Source organism: Python bivittatus, unplaced genomic scaffold (genome assembly GCF_059951505.1).
Source record: "Python bivittatus isolate LINGU-HERP-01145 unplaced genomic scaffold, Pbiv_v1 ctg000480_np1212, whole genome shotgun sequence".
In the NCBI taxonomy this organism is placed as follows: Eukaryota; Metazoa; Chordata; class Lepidosauria; order Squamata; family Pythonidae; genus Python; species Python bivittatus.
The window spans coordinates 38,036,073-38,058,710 of NW_028277075.1; the positions used below are offsets into that span (position 1 = coordinate 38,036,073).

Here is a 22,638-nt window from a genome sequence, read left to right on the forward strand (position 1 = left end):
CATCTTAAAGGAACTTCTTCTCTTCTTCCCCTTATGTGGAAACTTAACTTCGCAGACTTAATCGGCTGTGTAAACTGCATGCATGGCCTTTCACATTTATAGACTGTGATTAAGGAGAGTTTGCCCAGATGACTTTTTGAGATACTGGCTTCAGAGATAGAAATGATATCACAGATATTGCTGTGGCCATAAGCCAGTGTTTCTTAACCTTAGCCACTTTAAGCATGCTGGCTGGGGAATTCTGGGAGTCAAAGTCCACCCAGCTTAAAGTGGCTAAGGTTAAGAAACACTGCCAGAAGCCTTGTGGGCTTGCTTGCAAGGAACTGCCATGAAAGGAAACAAGTGTGTTGCAGAAAAGGCTGCCAACATGGGGAGATGTTTATGGGAAGCAGGTACCCCGTTCTACACAAGCTGACTTGTCTCGTGTAGCTTTCTTTCTCCCGGATGATTTTCTCTTGTTAAGCATGCACCTGTGTGCACTGCGGGCCGGCTTTTAAGAAAATGAGTTTTGACATTGCTTTCCTCAAGATGAACCCTTCTTTTCCGATTACGCCTCGCTGCTCGGAAGTTTCCTGAAGTTCACACGGCCAACGCGTTTCCTAACTGTCCGCTGGGTGGCAGCAGCGCCCCACCGCAGAAGCGCCTTTCTCTTAACATCAAGTGTTAATGCAATTGACCAATCAGTGCTAAGATGATGGGAGGTAATTGGGTAATTGTATTTTACTGATCCCAAGCTGGGGGGGGGGGGGAGAAAGATTCAGTTGTGTGTGCGTGTGTGAACGTGGCGGGGAGACAGAACGACTGTCGGAAAGTGTGTAGGTAAAAAGCTCGGCCCGGGTCAGCTCGCGTTGCTCGAGGCGCAATTGCAGAAAGGGAAAAAAAGCGCAAGAAAACGAGCGCTCCCCTCCGCAGCAGCTGCTCGAAAGCGGATTATTTATTTATTTGTCCCCTCTCCTCATCCTGGCGGGCGGAAGAGTTCAAACCGAAGCGGACGTCCGCGGAGAAAAGGGGCTGCAGGTGCGCGAAGGGCTGCGCGTTTCTGGAGCGAAGGCGGACGGTGTCAAAGCCCGCGGCGGCCGACTGCCTCGGAATGTGCCATTGAGGAGAGGAGAGGAGGGGAGGGGGCCTGACCTGGGGAGGAGGAAGAGGGAAGCCGGCGGGGATGGTGCCCAACTTGTAGATCGGAGGGTCGCTAAGCAGATTTGGAGCTGCTGGGAAAAAGACAGTTGGAGAAATACACCTCCTCCTGCCCCTCACCGGCTGCCTCGCCATCTCCCACTTTAGCTTCTTCTGAGTATTCCAAAGAACACATTTTCCCCTCCAGCGCCCCTTCTCGAAGCGGCCCTCCAGCAGGCTGGCAGCAAAAATGGAGGGGAAAGCGAAATGAAGAGGAGGGGGAGTCCCCGGCTGGCGAAATTCACGGCGAGCCGGACGAATCGCGCCTCCCCAGGGAGAGCGGCGGGTTCCGCCGGGGGAGATTTGAACGCCAGGAGGATTTTGATGAGGAAGAAAGGTGGAAAATGCAGCGAGGGGAGCGCGGGAAGAGGTGGGTGAAAGCCACCCACTTCAGGTGTTTGGAAAAATGACGGATTGGTTTTTGACGGCTGGTGGGAACCTTGTTTGCTCACTCGCTCTCCTCCCCCCCGCATCCCCCCCCCCAAGCTCGCGCCCGCCGCCGCCACTGTTAGCCTCAGCGTCTCTTTTCATTTGATGTGAGGCTCTGAAAAACGCAGAGGAGTTGGAAGGGAGGCGAAGGGATATAGTATCGTGGAGAGTTGGGCTTGCTGGCTCCTGGCTGATATCAAAAATCCGATTGCGCACTGGGTTGTGATTGGAAATCTAATCAGATCCTTGAATCGGCGCGGGGGGGGGGGCGAGAACCCTAAAGTTGGTTCGGGGAAAAATAATGTAAGAGGCTGCGCGCCCGGCTGGTGCGAAGAGGAGGGAGCAAGAGCATCGAGATCATGGGAACCCCCGATCTGTGGTGGAAGCACATGGATCGGAGAATTGAGCGTGCGGCAAAGAAGAAAGGACCCGAAGAGTCTTGCCTGGCTCCAGCTGGATCTTAGCAGACAGACCCAAAAGAGGAGAGATCGCCTTAAACGGACGGGCTGGGGGTCGTTGCGGGAGGCTGGAGAAAAGAATACAGAGCAAACCCTTCTCTCCTTCGGGGATTCAAAGGGGTTAAATATCGAAGAGAAGGAAAGGCAGAGGATCTCAGACCTCACGAGAAGATCCAGGCAGGAATGAAAAGTTTCTCAGCGGAGAAAGACTCTTTTCGTCGAACTGGTTGTTTTTGTTTTCTGTTTTCCCTTTCTCGCCTTTTTCTGAAGCCTCCCGCCCCCCGCCCCATCCGTTTGTCCCCTGATGAAGAAAGAAGTTCATACACGCAGGGACATTTGAAAACAGCCACGTCCTAAGAGTGACGGCCGGGGAGTGGAGCGAGGAAGCAAGGGAAGAGAAGTATCATGTGAAGGAAGCTGGAAGGCGAAGCAGCAGGCTTGGAGCTCTTTTGGACCGAACTAGATGGAAAATTGCAGATGGATATTTAATTTCCTATCCTTTTTTCCTCCCATCAAATTGGATCTGTTGCCGAAATGATGTAGTTTTGCCATCGGTGGTGGTGCCTGGTTTTTTTGTTCTTTTTTTTTTTAATCTTTCTTTTCACCTCCCCCCAACCCCATTTCTTCTTCGGAATTTCATTCTGGATATTCTTCTTTTGCTCCTGGGTGATTTCAAATACAGTGAGTGCCATATTCATTTTTTCCCTCTTGTGTCTTGATGCCTGCCCTTTAAAAAAAAAAGGTGATGGAGTTTGAAAGGTGATTTATTTATTCATTTGAAAGCAAGGAGAGACCAAAGAGGAACCTAAAATGGTATCTGACACCAACAGTGGGGAGGGAGGTACTTGGGAGGGAGGGAGGAGGGAATCAACCTTTGGGTAAACCTTGCAGATACCTTGATTCTGTAGCTGTCCTTTCCATTTGTTCTCTAGTAAAGAAAAGCAATGTCTGTCATACTCCTGTAGTATATTGCAATGTAATGCTTGAGTTACCAGCTGGCCCAGGGCTGTCAAACTCATCACCATTGCATAACAGTCTTCTCCAACCCCAGACTACACTGGATTACAGTTCCCATCATCTACAGGCAGCATGGCCATGCATGGTGGCTGGGGGTAGGAAGTAATAGGAGTTGCAGTCCAGCATATCTGGAAGGCACTAGGTTTGGAAGGTGGACCAAAGGAGTTTGGCGTGCTGAGAGTCAAGTAGGGGAAGGGGAAGAAATGGAAATGATGGAAATGTCATCATCTGAAGAGATCTTTGTGCGGGAAAGTACAATATGGAACCATGGTAATCAGACAAACTGGAGAAAGGATGATTCTGGGAGGCTGGCACAAGAGGTGCACTTGGCAATCTGTATCCAAAGAAGGCATGTGAGGGAGATCTTTCCTCAAATGTCTCCCAGAGCTCTTACTCTACTATGACTTGATGGTAAATCCTCTCAGTTCCCCAGAATATGTCTTTGGCAGTGAGTAAAGAAAAAGATGAACTGCTTGGGTCTTCAGACATGACACTGTCTTAAATGTTATTGGTATATCTTATTGTTTTTAGATTATTTAGCTTTCCCTTTAAAGCATGAGTTACACTGGATGCAGTGGTCTTAATGCTTGGGTTTAAAATGAAAGAGTAACATTGGTTCTGTGTATGTTCACTATGGAGATAGGATTGCACATTATGTTCTTCAGTTCTGTAACACTGTGAGGGACTCGATCTGTTTGTACAACATGCTTACCCATGGTTACTTGGACCATCATTTATTCAGTTAACCAAATTTTCTGGGTCCACACAACCCACTGAACCATCAACTAACAATAAGGGTTGAGTTTGCTCAACAGACCAGGTTCAAGTGGTTCAGTAGTTGGACAAAAATAGCCTGTAATTGTAGCTCTTTCATAGGTTGGAAAAATGAGCATGAAAAGTTCTGACTTTCCATTAAGAAAGTTGACTGCTGGTCATTTTGCCTTATTAATTACAAGGGCTTTCTGTTCCAGAAGGAGAACATTTAATAGTTGTAAAGATACAGTGTGTAGACACAGACATACTTTAATGGAGGACAAGGAATTTTTGAGGCTATTGCTGTAAGTAATCACTTTCCTTCACTGGAATATCTTTATACAGGCATTGCTATTTACCTACTAAGCATATTTCTCCTTCTCACATGTCGCTCCCCTGATCTTGCATCCATGGGCTGATAACCAAAATGTCTCTCTCTGTGTACCAACATACTTAATCAGAATGGGGAGATCTGCTTTTCTGTAAAAGCAAAACCTTCACGGGTAACAACTGGAAAATGTCTTTCTACATATCCCCTCTCCAGGATTTTCTCCAGTTGCAATCTTATTGGAGGATGAGCATTTTATCAGTTTTTCCCCTTCTGTGTCATTTAGACATGACTTCTGAACTTGTTTCATATCCTGTCGATCCAAGAGTAGTATTTCTGAGATATAGTTTCATTAACCTATGAGGAAAAGAAAGATAATTAAAACATCTGTTTATAAAAGTTATACTATATTGGTTTGGGTCATGCCTCATAAGTGTTAGGTACTTAAAATACAGTAAATCTTTGAGCTACCTTCTTAGGGGCACACATATACACAGGGATTCCCAATCCTGCAATGCTTTCATAGCAAAGTATCCAGTAAAAGCAAGTTCCCTTTCTTTATTCCATAACTCACTTAATTAAATCAATTAAACAGATTAATGATTATAGTTTCTTTTTGAAACACATGCCATTATTGGGGGGATCTGTTAAAACAAATCTTACTTGTCCCCCACTGACTCCAGTGGTTCCCTGCATAAATTTCTGCCCAGTTACAGGCTATCCTTGCATTAGCAGTGATAGAACATGGATATTGTGCTTGTGTTAGGAAAGTCCTAAAATAAGATGGAGAAGGAAAAAGCAGTGGGTTTTTAAGGGAAAAAAAAAAGTGCAGTCCTCTTGCCACAGAATCACTCTGCTATGATCTGATAAATCAGAGTTCATTGGCAAAGCCACCTTGCTATTTGGCAAGAGAATAGTGGTGTCATTGTTTCATCCTGGGCCAGATACACTGCAAGGCTACTTATCCATTGAAATGCCACTATAGTGGGTTTTATTTTTGGGGGGGGGGGAGGAGGAGGGAATCTTGATGAACCAAAAATGAAACACGAGTAAATCTCACTGCTGTGTGGAGTTGTGATGGTGGATGTGGACTTTGAGAGATGTGAAACCTGCTTGACATGGGAGCTTTCAACATGTGGACCAGATTGGACTTCAGCATCTCTTCTGTTGCGATAGGAGGGACTTTGTCATTCAGAGGTGCCCACCAGTGCTGTTTATGGATAGTGCCAATGCCACTGAAAATATACTTAAGAACCTTTGTTTTTATTTTTGTGTCCTATTTTGAATGTGCAGTGTTGTTTCCATTGTGGCGAGGATAGGCATTTTATCTGGCTAACTGTTTTCTATTGCTTGTGTCAGAATATAAGTGCAACATTCATCAGCATCTGATAATTAGCCAAGATGCCTTCCAATTTTTTCAGGATAAAAGGGTAAGCAATTCTGTAATTACCACAGGCAGCTAGGAAAGTGACAGCCAGGAGTTTGTGAATAGAGAACAATTTTGGGTATAAAATGCATGAATTGCCAGTGAAAAGGGATAAGTACTGACTGTAAAAGGTTTGTTTCATTTAGCATGTTTGGTTTTAAGAGGATCTCAAATTAGCTAATCTAAAAATATATATATTTTTAGCAGTCAGATGGTTAATGATTCAAAATAGCTCTTACAGAGACAATACTCTCATGATGATCAGCTATACAGGTTGCTACAGGGTGGGATGCAGCCTTTATCTCATTAAAAGAACCACGTTAGAACAGCATAGACGATCCCTCGTAAAGTTTCTGTTCTTCTCTTTCTCCTCCTCTCTGTGTCTCAATATAGAAAAGAGTGAGAATTATTATTTAAATATCTATGTTTTGATACTTTAGAGTATTGGAAGAAATTGTGAACAAATCAATTACATCAGTAAGTTTAGATGAAACATGATTGGTATTAAAGACTGGCCTTCAGTGCTGTAAGAAGTGACAGCAGGGAAATGGAATGTGTGCATAATACAATATACTGCTATGAATGTGAATTATTAGGGATTTGATGGGTGTCAGTTGATTTTTGCCAGGGTATCCCCTCTTCCTATTTTAAAATATGAAATGAGTTGCAGAAAGTAATGAAATCACTTCTCAATAAGCTCTGTTTTCAAATATGGCTTGGAAGGATTCATGTGTCCATAATGTACTCTTAGTTATTGAAAGTTTTGTACAATTAGTAAAGCTATTAAATAGTAGAAAATTTTGTAGGAGAATTTTAGAGTGAATATATTTTTGTCATGGAGCTATTTGGGGTACTCTACTCATTAAAACTATTAATTGATAGTGATGCTGATTTTCTAGCCATAGGAATCTTCATTCTGTAAAGTTTGTGCAAACCATGATTTATAGCAACAGTTGCTTTAATGTGGACAAATCAGTTTCTCTTTAAACAGGATTTATTTCATTTGGCAAGAGGTTGAGAGATGACATGCTAGACTATGATATAAACAGTCTTCCAAAAGAAATGCAATAATATATAACTATTGATTTTCCCTGATGGATCAAAGATTTGCAAAACATTTTTTTTATCAATTGGCTCGTAGATTTTCATATTTGAATTACATAACAATTTTAACTCTCCATGCAGAGCAGAAAGATTCAGCTTTTTGTGGGAACATTTCTAAGCTGCTTGTTCCCCTCTCCAGCAATGATACCCATGTGTTGGCTTAACTGTGTTGTGGTTAACTGATGAAATAGCAAATGCACTGTATAGGATATTACCTACTTACATTGATTAAAGTAAAGAGAGGAAGAATATTATTGCAGGTAAAGAAAAGAGAAAATAACACATTTTGCATTAAGTACACACATGTACATCACAGACCAAGACAGAGAGAGGTCACTTATATCTGGTATCCAAGCAAGCAAATACAGAACTGTACACCATTTTCTGTGCATTGTTTAAATGTTGCTATAGTGATACTTCAGGATGCAAGTTGCATGGTTCCTCCTGCTCCTGCTCTAGAAAGACTTATTCTCCTTCTTCTTGCTCTTTGTTCTTTTATAATAAGGTTCACAGCAACAACCATGTCCATAGAATTTGATTAAAAGAGATGGAAATGAGAAAATCTGCTGTTTCTTGTTTATTTGATATGCATATCCCAGCCTCCTAATATCCTACAACCCTAAATGGTTTCTGAGAAAAGTAGGGCAGGAGATACTTTTCTAATGTTAAAATATTGAACATATTACAACATTTGGGGTAGTGGTGATATGTTAATATTTCCAGGCAGATGAAATGCAGCTGTTGATAAAGAATCCGAAATAACATTAAGTCTACTTGACTTGAATCTTCATTTTTGGAACTTCTTTGGAATAATGGTTTCTGGGTAAAATAAAATGCCAGTCAGAATCATAAACAGATTCCTGGCAACTGATAATCACTTAAAGATCCTTAATTTGTGGTTCTGCAAGCCAAAGGAAACCTCTGTCATACTTGGTTTGGAATATGGGAAAGTTATTTACATTTTTTAAATCAAGTGCAACATGGTGCAATAAATGATGGTGGATTTTATGAAACAGAGATCTTCTTTTTTTAAAAAAAAGGTATTTTTCCTAACTTTAATCTGTAATCTATAATTATAGTTAGAAAAGTTAAAAAAACCCCCCAACAAATCATATTTTGAAAAATACATAGATCCAGAGCCATGGACATAACTATTGAACTAATGAATCCTTCAGTATTTTTTTCCTGGAACAGCAGAGGGAAATTTTACTTGCTAAAGCCTAAGCAAGATAGATAAGATTTTCTCCCAGTTAGTATTAAGCATTAAAATAATTCTGGGCCATCTCATGTATCATTTGGTATCTCTTGCCTGTGCTTTCCACAAAAGTGCATCAGAAAAGTTCAATTTAAGCAGTTCATTAGAAATAGGAGCAACCTCACCAATAGGAGCTTCTCACCCAGGCAAAATAGCTTGCCTGTATTCAACCATATTGAGTCTTGGAGCTGCTTCAGTGTTATGCAATCAGTAGGGTCATCACTGATGAGATGCAATGACTCATTAATTCCCTTGTCATGTCAGTGATTGACTCTTGGGGAAAGTGATATCAGGTGGTCCATGAAAGTCAGTTTGCCTCATGCATGCTAGATTGGAAAACATTAATATACTGTTGACCTGGATGCAATCTGCTACCGTGATCATCTTAGCAATGATGCTGCCAAATCATACAAAGGGATAATGAAAAGAATTCTCCTGATATTTATTTATTTAGACCTCAATCTTTGTAATGAGGCATGACTACTTTTTCTTTAATAGAAGTTTAACATTTTCTTGTTTCAGTGAGATATTGCAATAGTGTACACAAATAATTTCAGCTAATTCATAAATTTGTTCCTTCCTTTTCCCCACTGTCCTATTTCTGATTGCAAGTTGACTATCTTTCTGATGATCTTTAGGGAAAACAAGCACATTTTCTTCCTGCAGAAAACTGACTAGTATGTTACAGGCTGAGCTTTTGTGTGCATGCATCTGTGTTCAGCATGCATGTATGTATAGGTACACAGTAGGAATCAGAGATCAGATGTTCATAAAAGATTTTGAAAGGGGCTGTGTAGTACAAAGATTGTACTGCATATACAAATATATTAAATTCCGAACAACATCTCAAATCAACGACATGTGTAGAGTGCCCGTAGTTAGTAATCAGAGTGATTGCCATGAGGTGGGTGACTATATAAATAATTTAATTGTTTAAATAAATAAATTGCAATGGTGGATAGCATTATCATACCTTCAGCACTTGTGTGGAATTTGGCAGGGCTGTTGGGAAGAAAGCAAAGCTGAAACTAACCAGATAATATTTTATAGATGGCTCTAACATTCAGAAGATCTGTGGTCTGTCTTATTTGGTTTCTTATTGAATGTGGACAGAATAGATTTAGTTAAAGAATAATAAGTACAAATATTCTTGTACTGATACTATTTTGGTTATGTCAACTGCTTATAAATGCAGTGTCCACTTGACAAAATTGATATCACTTTTTAAAAATAGCTGGCTTTTCTATTTTTTCAGCTTGGTGTTATCAAAGAAGTAGCAGGACACAACTTGGTCTCTTAGTATAAATACTAAAAATACAGGAAATAAAGATTGCCTAGCCTTGTGCTTCAGATTCAGTTCCAAACAGATGCACCAGCACATGTTGCATCTGTCTGCAACTCTTTAAAGCAGCCATGTCTTTTCTCAGGATCACTAAGCTGCGTTAAAGTTCTGCAGACAGGTGTTATGTATCTCTGTATGCTCCAAGTTACCTTTTTGGAGTCAAATCCAAAACACGCTACGGCTCTAAGACTTAATCCAGGTTGCTTTGGGAGGCAGAGGGAAGATGGTGCATGCAACTATATTTTCAAGTTGTATTACTCTTTTAAGTTATCGAGAGATTCAAGTAAGTGTATGGAAGTCAGCTAGCCAATTTTCCCTCTGTTGTTTTGAGCATCCTAGATGAAATAAAATGTACATCCTGTGCCGAAGGATTAATTAGCTGGGCAATAAAGCTTTTTTTTTTTTTTTTAAATGAACTGCAAAGAATGGTGAAATAAAAAGACCAGACATCCACAACAAACAGATTTCATTACATAAAATTGTCTCAGATGTTGAAGAAATATATTGAATTCAGTGACTTGTTGCCATAGGCCTGTTCTTCTGTTTTGTTGAAAGAATTTTATGCTTGATCTGAAGCTGTCCTGTGAGCTGGATTTTATGCAACTAGTCACTCTTTTAGGCTACTGTTTAGGCTTCCACAGTTGTCATTGGTCAAATAAGTTCTGGATAATAAATATTTATTTATTTATTTATTTATTTAATAGACTTGTCTCCGCCCATCTCCCCACAACGGGGGACTCTGGGCGGCTTACAACAAACTAAAATCAGAAATACATAATTAAAAGTTATAAAAACCTGACATTACAAAGATAAAAAGGCTAAAAAATCCAAGAGGCCGATAGGGGCCACACCAGGCCGCTAAGAGGCCAGCCAACCCCATTTCTGATATCCTCCCTTCCTGCCCCAGGCCAGATGGCAGAGCCAGGTCTTCAAATCCTTCCGAAAGGCCTGGAATGAGGGGCCTGTCTCACCTCCGGGGGCAAGATATATATTAATGTTTCATTAGCCATACTGCTAACTTTAGAGTAGACCTGAATCTGAACTTAGCAAGAGAGGTTTTATCCTAATATACTGCCTGTGTTCCATAGAGCAGAATACTCACAACCAATTGCTAATTGTCATGTAGGTGACAGTTAACCTTTCTCCTGATTTAAATTATTTGCATACTTATACATTTTGATTCCTTCTCTTGTAATTCTGGGGAAATACCTGTAACATCTTGCCAGGATGCTGATGTTCCCCAGGTCTGTTTTGTGATTTAACCCCTGTGATTGATCTTCAGCAAGCGCTGATTGTCCTATTTTCAGGCCAAAGGTTCTTTCCATGTTCTTGATTCTGCATTCTGCAGAACGTCTGCTTTTTCTATTGTAACTATTCCCCACAAATTTACAAATGGAAGAAATGAATATAAAATAAAATTACTAGAGATAGTTCCACTGTACAAATTGGATGTTCCATTGAATGCAACACATTAGACTTAAAAACATACAACATTCAGAAGTTTACATACGTGTATGTATGCATAGATGTTTGAGGCATCTGCAGACCTAAGAATACACAATTGGTAGTAATCTGCAATGCAAATAATGTGGTCAAGATCTGGCTTTAAATTTAATTTCATTGATCAGCATTTGCTTAATACTCCTGATTATTCAGTCTTATTTTAGAAGGTTGGCTTTAAACATCTGTTCTTTTACTGGTTTACTTTGGGGAAGTCTCTGTTGCTCAGTTTAATGTATTTCACAGAGTTTTTGAGAAGATAAAAAGAGGTGACTTGTTCTTTTGGATAAGGACAGAATAAAATTATAATAAATAAGTAGCTTCTAGGATAGGCTGAAACCTGATATAGCTTTATGTACAGCACAAGGAAATAGTGGTTCATAAAATTCACTTTTAGGATCTTGGAATGAGCATTTTAGAGTGTGCACGAACATATGTTCCTTTAGGTAATTACATTTCCAGATATAAACTGTATGCAGGAAGAATAGAGTAATTAGCAACAACAACTTGAGAGACCTGCAGTTGTTTCTATTTTTCATCACAATGGGTGGCATTTCCACGTTTCTGGCTTTTAAAACTTAAGGCTATTCTTAATCTGAAACATTCATTTTATGCATACAAAATTTTCTAACATACCTACATCTGTAACAACAGAACGGTTAGCGCCTCACATAGAGAACATGACAGAACACAGAGCTAAATCTAGCATGTACATTAACAATGAAATATATATTTTGCTAATTGCCACCCCATGTTTGTTAAACTGTTCTCTCTCACACACACACACAAAACAGGTACTTAAAAATACTTCTTAAGAACACAGTGGAAGAAATAACGGTTCATAGATATTACAAAAATACATGCTTTTCTTATTATGCTTTTCTATAAATAGTGGATATGTTTTAGAACTCATCCGTACATTGTACCCTGGGGTCGATTGAGGTGTACATTATATATACCGTAGCCTTGTAAGGCTTAGGTAGACGATTCTCACTGATAAAATCAGACATGGAAGAAAGGGGGAAGCTAAAAATAGGAGCTTTGGAGCAAAAGGAAGAGATAACATTGGGGGAACATGTATATTTTACTACCAGTTTTAATAACAGGAGTAACTTAAAAGTCTTAAAACAAATTTAATACATACAATCCAGAGAAGGCATAAAAGAAGAAGGAGAGAAAATCTGATTCCCTAAACTTCCATGAGGCTACAGGAAGACTACAACCATTGTATTTCCCACAGTTGAATTCTGATTGGCAATCAGCTGTTTTAAGGTATAATTAACATATTTGGATTGTAAACTCCAGGTAACCATTAGACAGAAGCAAATAGTCTGTTAAAGCCTGTCTTTGCTGACATCTCATAGTCACCTGGACTTTTGCAGCCCAGATATGGAAGACTTAGCCCATGGACACCACTATGCCTGTATTTGCCAGACTCTTTGCTTCATCTGACTTTATTGCTTTTAAGGATTATTTTAATTAAAAAAAAAAAAGTGGAATGCTGACATGCTGCATCATTTTCAAGAAACTCTCCGGACATGTAGACATTCTTAGCAAATAAAAATGGTGATGAATGTAGTTCAGTGCTTTGTTTTGATGTGTGCCTACATGCCCTGAAAGCAAACAGAACAAAAGACCATCTGCTGGATAGCATCCTGAGAGGTTAGTAAGGGTGACAGGAGTGACTTCACCAGTTTAGCTTCTGCTGTATGAGTGTTTTTTAACTGCTCACTGGCCCAGTGATTGTATGAATAGGCAAGTTCCCCTGTTCAAGCAGAATGCCCAGAACGTGGTCTCAACATTCCTAAAATATTGATCTATTTCTTTTGCATTAGAACAAAAAAATATGGTAAACGTAAAAGGCTATTTTGAAAAAGCTGCCTACTCACCTTCAACCTAGGAAAACGTAGTTTCTCTCCTTGAATTTCCCTCTTTCTCCCTGTGGAATTGCTATGATAATTTCTGAAATAATAGAATGTCACTAGTATATGGCACAATGCTTTCATCTAAAGATATGCAACAATGCAATTAGTGTTGATTTTCCTTGTCTGGTTTGTTTGTTTCATCCAGGGTCTGTGAGTGTTGATTGATTATGTGCCACCAAGTTGTTGAGTCTTAGTGACCACATATATTTTCTCCATGACAATCTTTCCCTAACCCGGTCTTTCAGGTCTTCCAACAGGTCTACCCATCACCACTGTAACTGAGTTCATCTATCTTACTACAAGTCATCCTCTTCTCCTCTTTCCTTCTGTCTTTCACAGCATTAGATCCTTCTCCAGAGAGGTCTTTGCATAATATGTCCAAAATAAGACAATTTGAGCCTGATCATTTGTGCCTTGAATGAGAATTCTGTGTTGATTTGTTTGATGATCCATTGATTTGTTTTCTTGGCTGTCCACAGCATTCTCAGGAGTCTTCCCCAACACCAAAGTTCAAAGGTGTCAGTATTCTTCCTATCTTGCTTCTTCAAAGCCCAACTTTTGCCTCCATAAAGTATCACAGGGAATACTGTGGCTTGCACAATTCTGATCTTTGTAAGTATAGACACATCACAGCATTTGAGCAACTTTTCCAAGGCCTTCATGGCTGCTCTACCAAGTGCTAGTCTGCAGTGTATTTTTTGACTGCTTGTTCCTTTACTGTTGATGGTTGATCCTAAAAGGTAGAAGCTAGCCACCACTTTGATATCTTCACTGTCAGTTCTAAGGTTGGTTGTTCTACCTGTTGTAAAACCACTAATGAGTTTGGTCTTCCTTATATTTAATTTTAGTCCCATTTCACTGTGCTCCTTGACTTTTATTACTAGTGTTTGCAGATCCTTTGCATTTTCATGACATAATTTTGTCAATGTTAGTCACAAAATTATAAGAACATGACATATTTTGCTTTTGCTATAGGTTTACCTCAATCTTTCTCATGGTTGGAAAATTTAAATTGTTAGTAACTTGAACATGGAAAGAGAAAACCACAAAATATTCTCTAAGTTTCTTTCCTTTCTGTATACAGCAGCAATATGTTTAAGCAGCCTATACACTACCAATTCCCTGAGATTGAGAATATTCAGTTACAGTAAATGAAAATAATAATGTTGAGACAATTCACCATGTCCCTTGCTTTTTTCTCATTCAACAACTATTTGTGTACTTTTGTGAATGACAGCTCTTGTTTCCAAACAGGAATTATTTCACTAGGAATACCCCTGTCATGGAAAGAGAAGCTGAAATCATCTATGTGCTGTTCTTTTATTGTGTATTTTCTTCCAAGCCAAGAATTGTTATTGCTTAGTGCAAGAGTGGAAAAAATGGCACACCCCACTCCAATCCAGTTTTTGAAAAATGGGATCAAATTATTTCATTTTCAAAAACTTGAATAACAGTCTTGTTTATCATAGCTGTAAGACACAGAATTACTGTCAAACTTAGTAACCTTTTTCAAGTGTTGCTTGTAAAGCAGGGCAACAGAAACGCAAGGATTTTCCCCACATACCCATAAGGGCATAGCTATGTCTTGCGGCCTTTCGTGAATAACCTGCAGAGGGTTAATTTATGCAGCAGAGAGGTTCTCTATTTGTACTTCTCCAGACATATGTGCCCAGATCTCATTCTGTGACATTCAAACCAGGAATTGAACTCATGGGCCACTGTACTTTAGATTACTATGTACAACGTATTAGCTTTAAGAGCTGTCCAGGTGCACTGTATATAATCATCATGCAATGGTCCCTAATGTCAATTCTTGTTAGAGGGTTTGAACACACAGAATAAGATCTGGCTACATATGTCTGCTGATTTGCAAAAAGGATGAAACTGGTTATGTAGTGCCTCTGGTGTTCCATATAACTGAAAATACTGCACAGGATATACATTGTATAAAAATTTAAAAAATTCTGCCCTTGGGTGGTGGGCACAAGGGCATGACGTAATGTAACTTCTGTATCTCTTTCTGTCTCTCAGACCTTAATGAAAAGTGAACTGTAGATTTTTTAAAGATTGTGCTCCATCCTGAATTTTCCAAAATGGTTTGTATTCTTCAGCCTATATCATCTAAACACCTATGTACTCATATACACACTAATTACATTAATGTACACTGATCATATTTCAGTAAACCATCATCCTCTCTATGAAGAATGAAATGGGAGGACAGCAGAGCTCCTGTTCTCCCAAGACATTTTCGGAGAGAGAGGCAGAAAGAAAAAAATGCCAAGATTTCACTCCTACAAAATAAAGGCAAGATGGTAATGAAACTTAGTCGGCTAAATTCTCCATTGACTCTGCAGCTTCCTTACACAATACTATGTTTACATTTATACAAAGAATATTAACTGGTTTACAGTTGAAGAGAAGCATTGTGTAATGTATGTGTACTGGACTAGGCATGAATGTGCATTCTTTAATACAACTAGTAAGGTCTGAGAAGCATATAAATATAAATATCAGATTTCTTTGCCTTTTTATTTTCCTAGAGTATCTAAACCACGGTTTCTCAACCTTAGCAACCTTAAGATATGTGGACTTCAATTCCCAGAATTCCCTAACCAGCTTGCTAGTTGGGGAATTCTGGGAATTGAAGTCCACGCATCTTAAAGTTGCTAAGGTTGAGAAACCCTGATCTACACCATGCTCTTTATATGGATAGCTCTAGTAAGCCTTTACATGTTCTGGTTTAAGAAAGTATTTCACAAGCAGCAAAGTAATTGCTTTAAGCATAGTATGGTAACTTAGGGATGTGCATGGACTTTTAGATAAGCAAGTTTTTAATGTTTGGAATGCACATAATGGCACAAGCATTCTTGTTGAAGCTAAGCAGATTTAGATCAGTCTTAATGCATGTATGAGCGGTCTAATGTGAGTCCTAAAGTGTATCCCTTTAAACTCACCAGAAAAAAAGGTATTATATTAAAAAAGGTAAAATATTAATGCAATAATATTTTAATGGCTGGCATTTAGGGCATCATTTCCAAAGCTACATATGTAGTTACAATTAAAAACTGCAGCTAGTAGACTACATAGTCTATGATCCTTGCAAAAAACCCCAATCCCTATATAGATGTTACTTTCTCGAGGAAGATACTGTAACTGTTGACTGCTTTTTATTTTACATTTAGAAAAGGGATGTAGTCACACATTCAGCATTTCATCTCATTTATCTCTCAAACTTGAAAGTATATGTGACATTAAAAATAGGCGTAGAGGAGGTGAGTCTGTATCTGAACATGAAAAATTGAGTTTTACCAAAATTCACTGCAAGGGAATTATCACATACCAAGCGGTTGTTCTTAGAAATAAAGAAAATGTTAAATGGGTAATTAAAGCAGAGGCCACAGTTCATTTTGTCAGATTTCCCTAGTCACCTATAGACAAAGCCCATCACTTATTTATTGGTCAACTATCAACACTATCAAATAAGAACTGCCAACTCCTGATTTGTTCAGTTAAGAGAACCAAAAAGCAATACATTTGTCTGGCTCAGAGAAAGAATTCTATACTTTTGAACTTATCTGAAGAGTTTAACTTCAGTAAAATCATATGCAAAAGGAATGATCATGCCAGAAGGTTTTTTTTTATATGTATGTATGTATGTATGTATGTATGTATGTATGTATGTATGTATGTATATATATAGTTTCTCTTAAATCTAAAGTTTATCTGCCCAGCATTTGAGCTATCAACCCTATTTCTCAAGCAGCATTGGTCTTTTGGCAATCCTCAGAGGCATAAAATAGAGGTTTATTAATGACACGGTAAATATGGCTCTGGATTTATGCTTTGTGCTTTACAGTTTGAGTATCCTGAAATAATATTATGAATTCTATGTATCCAATAAACATTATGTAACCCACTGCAACTGTTAGTACTTGATAATTCCTGCTATTTTAAAGTCTTAAGGGAGTAGCAAAAAGAGTAACTGATACTTCATAATTTATTTGCAAACTGTATTTAGCTTTGATGAAAATATTAGCAGAATAGAATAGAAACTCTTAGCATCTCTCTTGTACCTAGATGTGTTAATTTTGGTTTCTCTCAGGTTCTGAACCCACATAACAGCCAAACACATTTGAAAAATAGTTCTGATGATTAATCTCTGTTCAACATTTCATACTCATGATGTGCTGTGTTGTTACTGGACAACAGTAAACACAGCATGTGCAAAATCAAGCAATTACAGAAAGCATTGTGACTCTTCCTGTTACGATTGACTGAAAAAGACTGCTGTGGTATATATGGCTTATTCACAAGCTGAACTTCAATGATACATGTGTGCGAGAATTCTGAGTTATACTGAGATCTTGGATTATTTTAGTATGATTTGTAAGGTTGAGTATAATATAGTATAATTTAGTATTTAGTATAATTTGTAAATCTGTAGTTTGGCAAGCTAATTTTGATTTCAGATAGGGTAGATTAGCCCATCCCTAGTAATTTTAATGTTTTAAGTGGTGTGTTCCTACTGGCCTTGTATGCCAAAATGTGTTAGGCTTGCAAACTTCAATACATTCTGTTATATAACAATATTAGTGGCATCCCAAAACTACAGACAGTAGGTTTACAGACAGGGATATCTGCATCTACAAATTAGGATTTTTTTTTAAATTTAAATGCATACTCAAAAATCTCTCTGTCACTCCAAGGACTTCATAAAAACAATGGAGCCATTCACCATCTATCTCTATCATGAGTCTCCTCAAGTCCTCCTGTAGTTTCTCCCATTTATCTGCCCCATTATCCCCAATCTCTTCTTATGTACGTAGTTATAATGAGATTTTGCTGAAAACTTTCTCCTTCCTGGATCCCTAGAAGCTATTATGGCAACTGTCCTAATAACATAATCTCGTACTGCAGTTCTCCCAGGGTGTTTGAATGTTTTATACACACTGGCTAGTATAAGGAGCCCAGTGGCATGTAGCTTTCACAGCATTTTATTGATCTACAGAAGCCTCTAGCAACCAACATTTTCTTTATAGAACTTCCGAGGATTGTTTTGAAGAACTCTCAAGAACTGGGGATCATATGTCTCCCTTGGCATGAGAGTCCCCCACGAACTGACTTAAGTTGAATGCACCAGTTTCATGGTTTTCTAGGAATTGTCAATTAAATAATTGACAAATGTGCAAAATACATTTTCCATCCAAATGGGTACTACTTAAAAAAAATACCAATGGGCCCAACCGGTTGTAGTTATACATTGGTCCATATTAATATGTATGAATGAGATTAAAGCAATCATAATTAGTTTGTGGACTATCATTTCGAGTTTTGATCAGTAAAGATGCGAACGTGCATGATTTATTTACTTAAAATGCTACTACTGAGTCATGTTTGCTGAGGAAATAACATTTTATTGCATGTAGGAAACACAATATAACATGAATGCATTTATGATGGTTAATTAATAAATTAATTAAGTGTATATGCCATTTGATTCTCAGCAACTCTGGGTGCTCTGCAAAATGTTTTAAAAAACCACAAGAAAACAACATAAAGCAAATACTTGTTGGACAAACACCACATAGAAATGTTAACTCAAGACAACTGGAGCTGAAAAGAAAATGCATACCAATAAGAAAAGGAGGAATTTACCAGGGAGGGGAATTCAGATTATTCACCATTGCATCCTATTCCTAATACCTCAAGAAAATACTGAGAGATACAGAATTCAGTTTAACTCTTACCCAGTATGATGTAGCATAATCTCACACAGAAAGGAGCTGATCCAGAAAATATTATTTTTGTTTGTTTGGGTGTGTGCCTTGAGTCAGTCTTGACTCCTGGTAACTGCCTGGACAAATCCGCGCAGTTTTCTTTTGGCAAGATTTTGTATATATAATTTTTATTAAGAATTTTGATTATAATAGTAAAATTTAATACAAACCAAACTTAAAGAAAGAAAAGAGAATACAGTAGAGAGAAGTAATAAAAAGTGCAAGGAAAAAGAAGAGAGAAGAAAGAGAAAAGTAAGAATATAATAAAGAAAGAGTTAAGTATATAAAGAAGTGACTTCCAACCTTCATCCCAATAAGTATAAACAAATTTAGTGACCCTTCACTCCCACTAGGGTTACAAACATTTATTTTTTTCATCCCATATCCCGTATCTTATCTATAAACAAATCCATAAAACATCCTTTTTTCAGTCCTGGTGTCAGCAGAAAGTACATAAAGGGTTGCCAGAAGTAACAGCATACCTTGTTTTAACCTTGATCATATAAACCAACTTTATATTCCTCCCTTTTCCTCTAACAGTCTTAATCTTTAGTTCATTCAAATATTGTAGAATTTGTTTTCTCTTCATTTCTTCTTTGTTCCATTGCATAAAGTTCCTCAAGGCTTTAACAAGGCTCTTTTGTAAATCCAGTAGGAAAAAATTGTCCAAGTCACTCTCTTAGTTTATCATTTTTTTTTCTCTTTTAAATTTTAAAACGTCAGCCAGTTTCTTTCATAGATCCAGTGAAACATCATTTGGTAAGACATTCTCTTGGCCTGGCAGTTTTAAATCCCTTTTCAATACCATCTATATCTTATCAACTAAAATATGTTCTGTATCTGTCATTTCTTCGCTATCATCTTTTGGACATAATCTATCCATAAAAGCAGACATCTTTATTGACATTTTGTTATTATGGCTATTATTTTCTGATTCCATTCTTCAAAAGTCTCCTGCAGTATTTTCATTGTTAGAATATTTTGCATCATTTTACAGGCCTGTATATCTTTCCTCTACCTGAAATTTTTAGTCCCCTCTAGTGTCCAGTTTTTGAAATCATGAAATTGTTTAGCTTTGTTATGTCTTGTAAAAACCAAAACAGAATCTATTTCCCATGAGATGCTGTTTGCTCTTTATAATTAATTCCAAAAGCATATTGTAAAATTTTATCTGGACGCTTAGTCTTTTTATAACTTTTTAAGATCAAAATCTTATTTAACTTTTTGCTCTTTATTTCAGATTCTTTAAATTCTTACGCTTATGATTAAAATTTTTCTTTCAATCAACGTTGAAGACAGACTCACCAAGAGTTTTTAAACTTCTTGTTCTGAAGGTCTCTAATAACTTAGAAGTAGTTAATGAATAATTTCTGAAAGTGATTAGAAAATGAGGTTTGCAAGCTTAGTGTCCTTTAAAAGTCTCTGCTGTTGATGCGAGCAAGATGGCTAATCCCATCATCTCCCAGTGTTCAAATCTGGGGAAGACCATTGTCCTGCAGTCACCTTGTGAGAAACAGCCGTCTGGAGTACATGTGAGTGGTCTCCTGTCCTCTCCTTATACAGAGAGGTTCCAAGAAACCGGTCTACTCACTGGTTCCTTGATTTTTGCTGTGGTCATCTTCAGTTTGCCGTACGTCCCCCAGAAGCCTCTTTTGGCAAGATTTTGGAAGTAGTTTACCATTGCCTCCTTCCTAAGGCTGTGAGAGGCCCATGGTCACTCAGCTGGCTTTGTGCCTAAGGTGAGACAATCTTCTGGTTTCTAGCCTGCTGCCTTAACCACTACACCAGACTGGCTCTCCCCCAAAAATAGTGCTGTGTGATAATGATCTGAATGGCTACTTACCATTATTAGGGAATAATTGCTGCTGTAAATCTTAGTTACCATTGACTAAGAACTTGTGATATGTTTTACCTCTACAGACTCACCACCAGAGCACATGGAATAAAACTTTCAACAGGTGAATGCAGTTTCCTATATTGAATCAGTGAGTAGAAGGCAACATATTGATGTTGGGGAAGGAACAGAATTAGTGGGGCTATGGTCATGTTAACCCTCTAGTTTCATTCTCAAGAATGTATTTGTCAGTTCCAAAGGAGCAGTCACAGAAACTCCATCTTCAATTAGTTTTTTATTGCTCTCCACACCTCTCTCGCATCTCCCTGTAATGAAGCCATTTGGCACTCATAACTAAAAAAAAAAAAAAAAGTCTCATGTCCTCTAATGGCATGCAGGCTGCAAGCAAGGCTTAAAGCAACCATGGCCAGTGATAAACCAGCTGCTTTAATGTGAAGTTTAATCTTTTATATGTCTATTCCTATTCCTCTGTGTACTGCATGTGAAATATATAGAACTGATGCAGTTCAGCAGTATCAAGCATATGAATATGGTATGGGGAATGATCTCCTTTTCTCCCATTATCATGCATCTCGTAGAAGCCAAGGGATCCTTCAGGAAAAAAAGGGTGGCAATTCTATGTTTTTCATAGATAACTCATGTTACATATAATTAATATAATTCATAAAACTTAGGTTTGTTTCACCCTACCAGTTCAGTGGTCAATTGATAAAGACAGTGCCTTTCATTGTGACTTCTAAAGTTTTCTTTAGAAACTATCATGGGTGACAGTTCCAGTAGTTTCAGCCTTTCAGTATCATATGAACAATCTGCTCCACTGCACTTATAAAGAGTCCTGATGCATCCTTATGTGCAGTCACATTAAGATGGCTTTTTAAAACAGTATTTTATCAATACACATTGAGGGAAAATGCATTAATGAACTGAAAATGATATTAATGGAACCATGCTGTGTTCAGTGCTCTAGAAAATTTAAACGCTGAAAGATTTCCACCACCTTCGTTTTGGCCTGGCCTATATAAGCCAATAATTTTCTTCATATAAGTAGCCACTTTATATTCCATGTGTATTTCTTTATCTACACTTATACATATGCACACATATAGAAATATATTGGTATGACAGGGACATCCAGAGCAATGGTCACTGGGTTCAAAATGGTGGGCATGACTGGGTAAATACAGAGATGTAGATAGACATATACTGTAGGTTATTGCATTTGGAAAGTATCTTATAATCACTACAAAGAAAGAAAATTGAGACAAAATGAAGGGAAGCCTATGGACAGGGAACTATTCCTATTATGAAAGAGAAATAAGTCAGTTGCATTCAATGTGGTAAAACAACTTACAGTGTAAGTTTGGTAGGCCAGCATCCTATCAGTTTATATCAGCAGATGACAAGAAAAAAAATAAAATTAATATCTAGCAGTATCCTATTCATGTTGTCATAACTTAAAACAAATGGTCAATTTTTGCTTTAGTGTCTGTTATTTTAAAAACAGTAGAACTGTCCTGAATTCCCTTTAGTCCATGTGTTCTGTGTCATCTTTCCATCTGCTTGGTTTCAAAGTTTAGTACTGTATCTTGTCGTACACTACCTGTGTGTTTCTGCATCTAGCAGTAAGGACTTTCAATTCTGCATATTTTTTTAACATAACAATGGATAATATCTTTATTCGGGATGATATCCATGCCATTCTCTCTATTTAGGATTATATTATTACATTACGTTATATTACATTACATTATATTGAACTCAGCACCATGTTAAAGTCTGCATATTCCCTTTCTACATTATAATGTATTAATGCTGTATGCTAACTAAGGAAAATTGCCTTATAGATCAGGGATGGGCCACTTGTGGCCCTCAGGTCATATGCAAAGTTGCCCACAGGTCTTGTTTGTGGAGCTCAGAGCCTCTAAACTCTAATTTGTTTTTTATTTTTTTATATTTCAAATTTGGTCTCTGCCCATCTCACTAGAAGTGACTCTGGGAGGTTTACAGTAAAAAACTTTATGTTTAGTCATTAACTATAATCAATGTAATTTATTGTTATGCAGCCTCAATTTCATTGCATTTAGTTTTTCTCCTAGCTATGCCCATTCCTTTGCCTTTGTTTTTTTGTTTCTGCATGCAGTTCAAAAGCCAGCTATAGCCTGGTTTAAAAGAAAGGAAAAAAGAGTGTACCCAGACACCAAGGCCAGAAAAAAGCTTAATATAAAATTATTTAACAAATACAAAATCAATAATTGCACTGTGAAAAAATGATGAAAGCAACTGAATAAAC

At 38.0% G+C, this 22,638-nt stretch overlaps 1 protein-coding gene across 2 annotated transcripts in view; it reads left to right on the top strand.

The window, feature by feature from the left end:
- Positions 1–781: 781 nt before the first annotated feature.
- The window catches only part of LRRC4C (leucine rich repeat containing 4C), a 178,311-nt gene continuing 156,454 nt past the window's right edge, over positions 782–22,638 (top strand). For both annotated transcript variants that reach the window (XM_088145767.1, XM_088145768.1), the window contains exon 1: positions 782–2,744. The gene's annotated coding sequence lies outside the window, so the exon portion shown is untranslated. The remainder of the gene's footprint in view (positions 2,745–22,638) is intronic.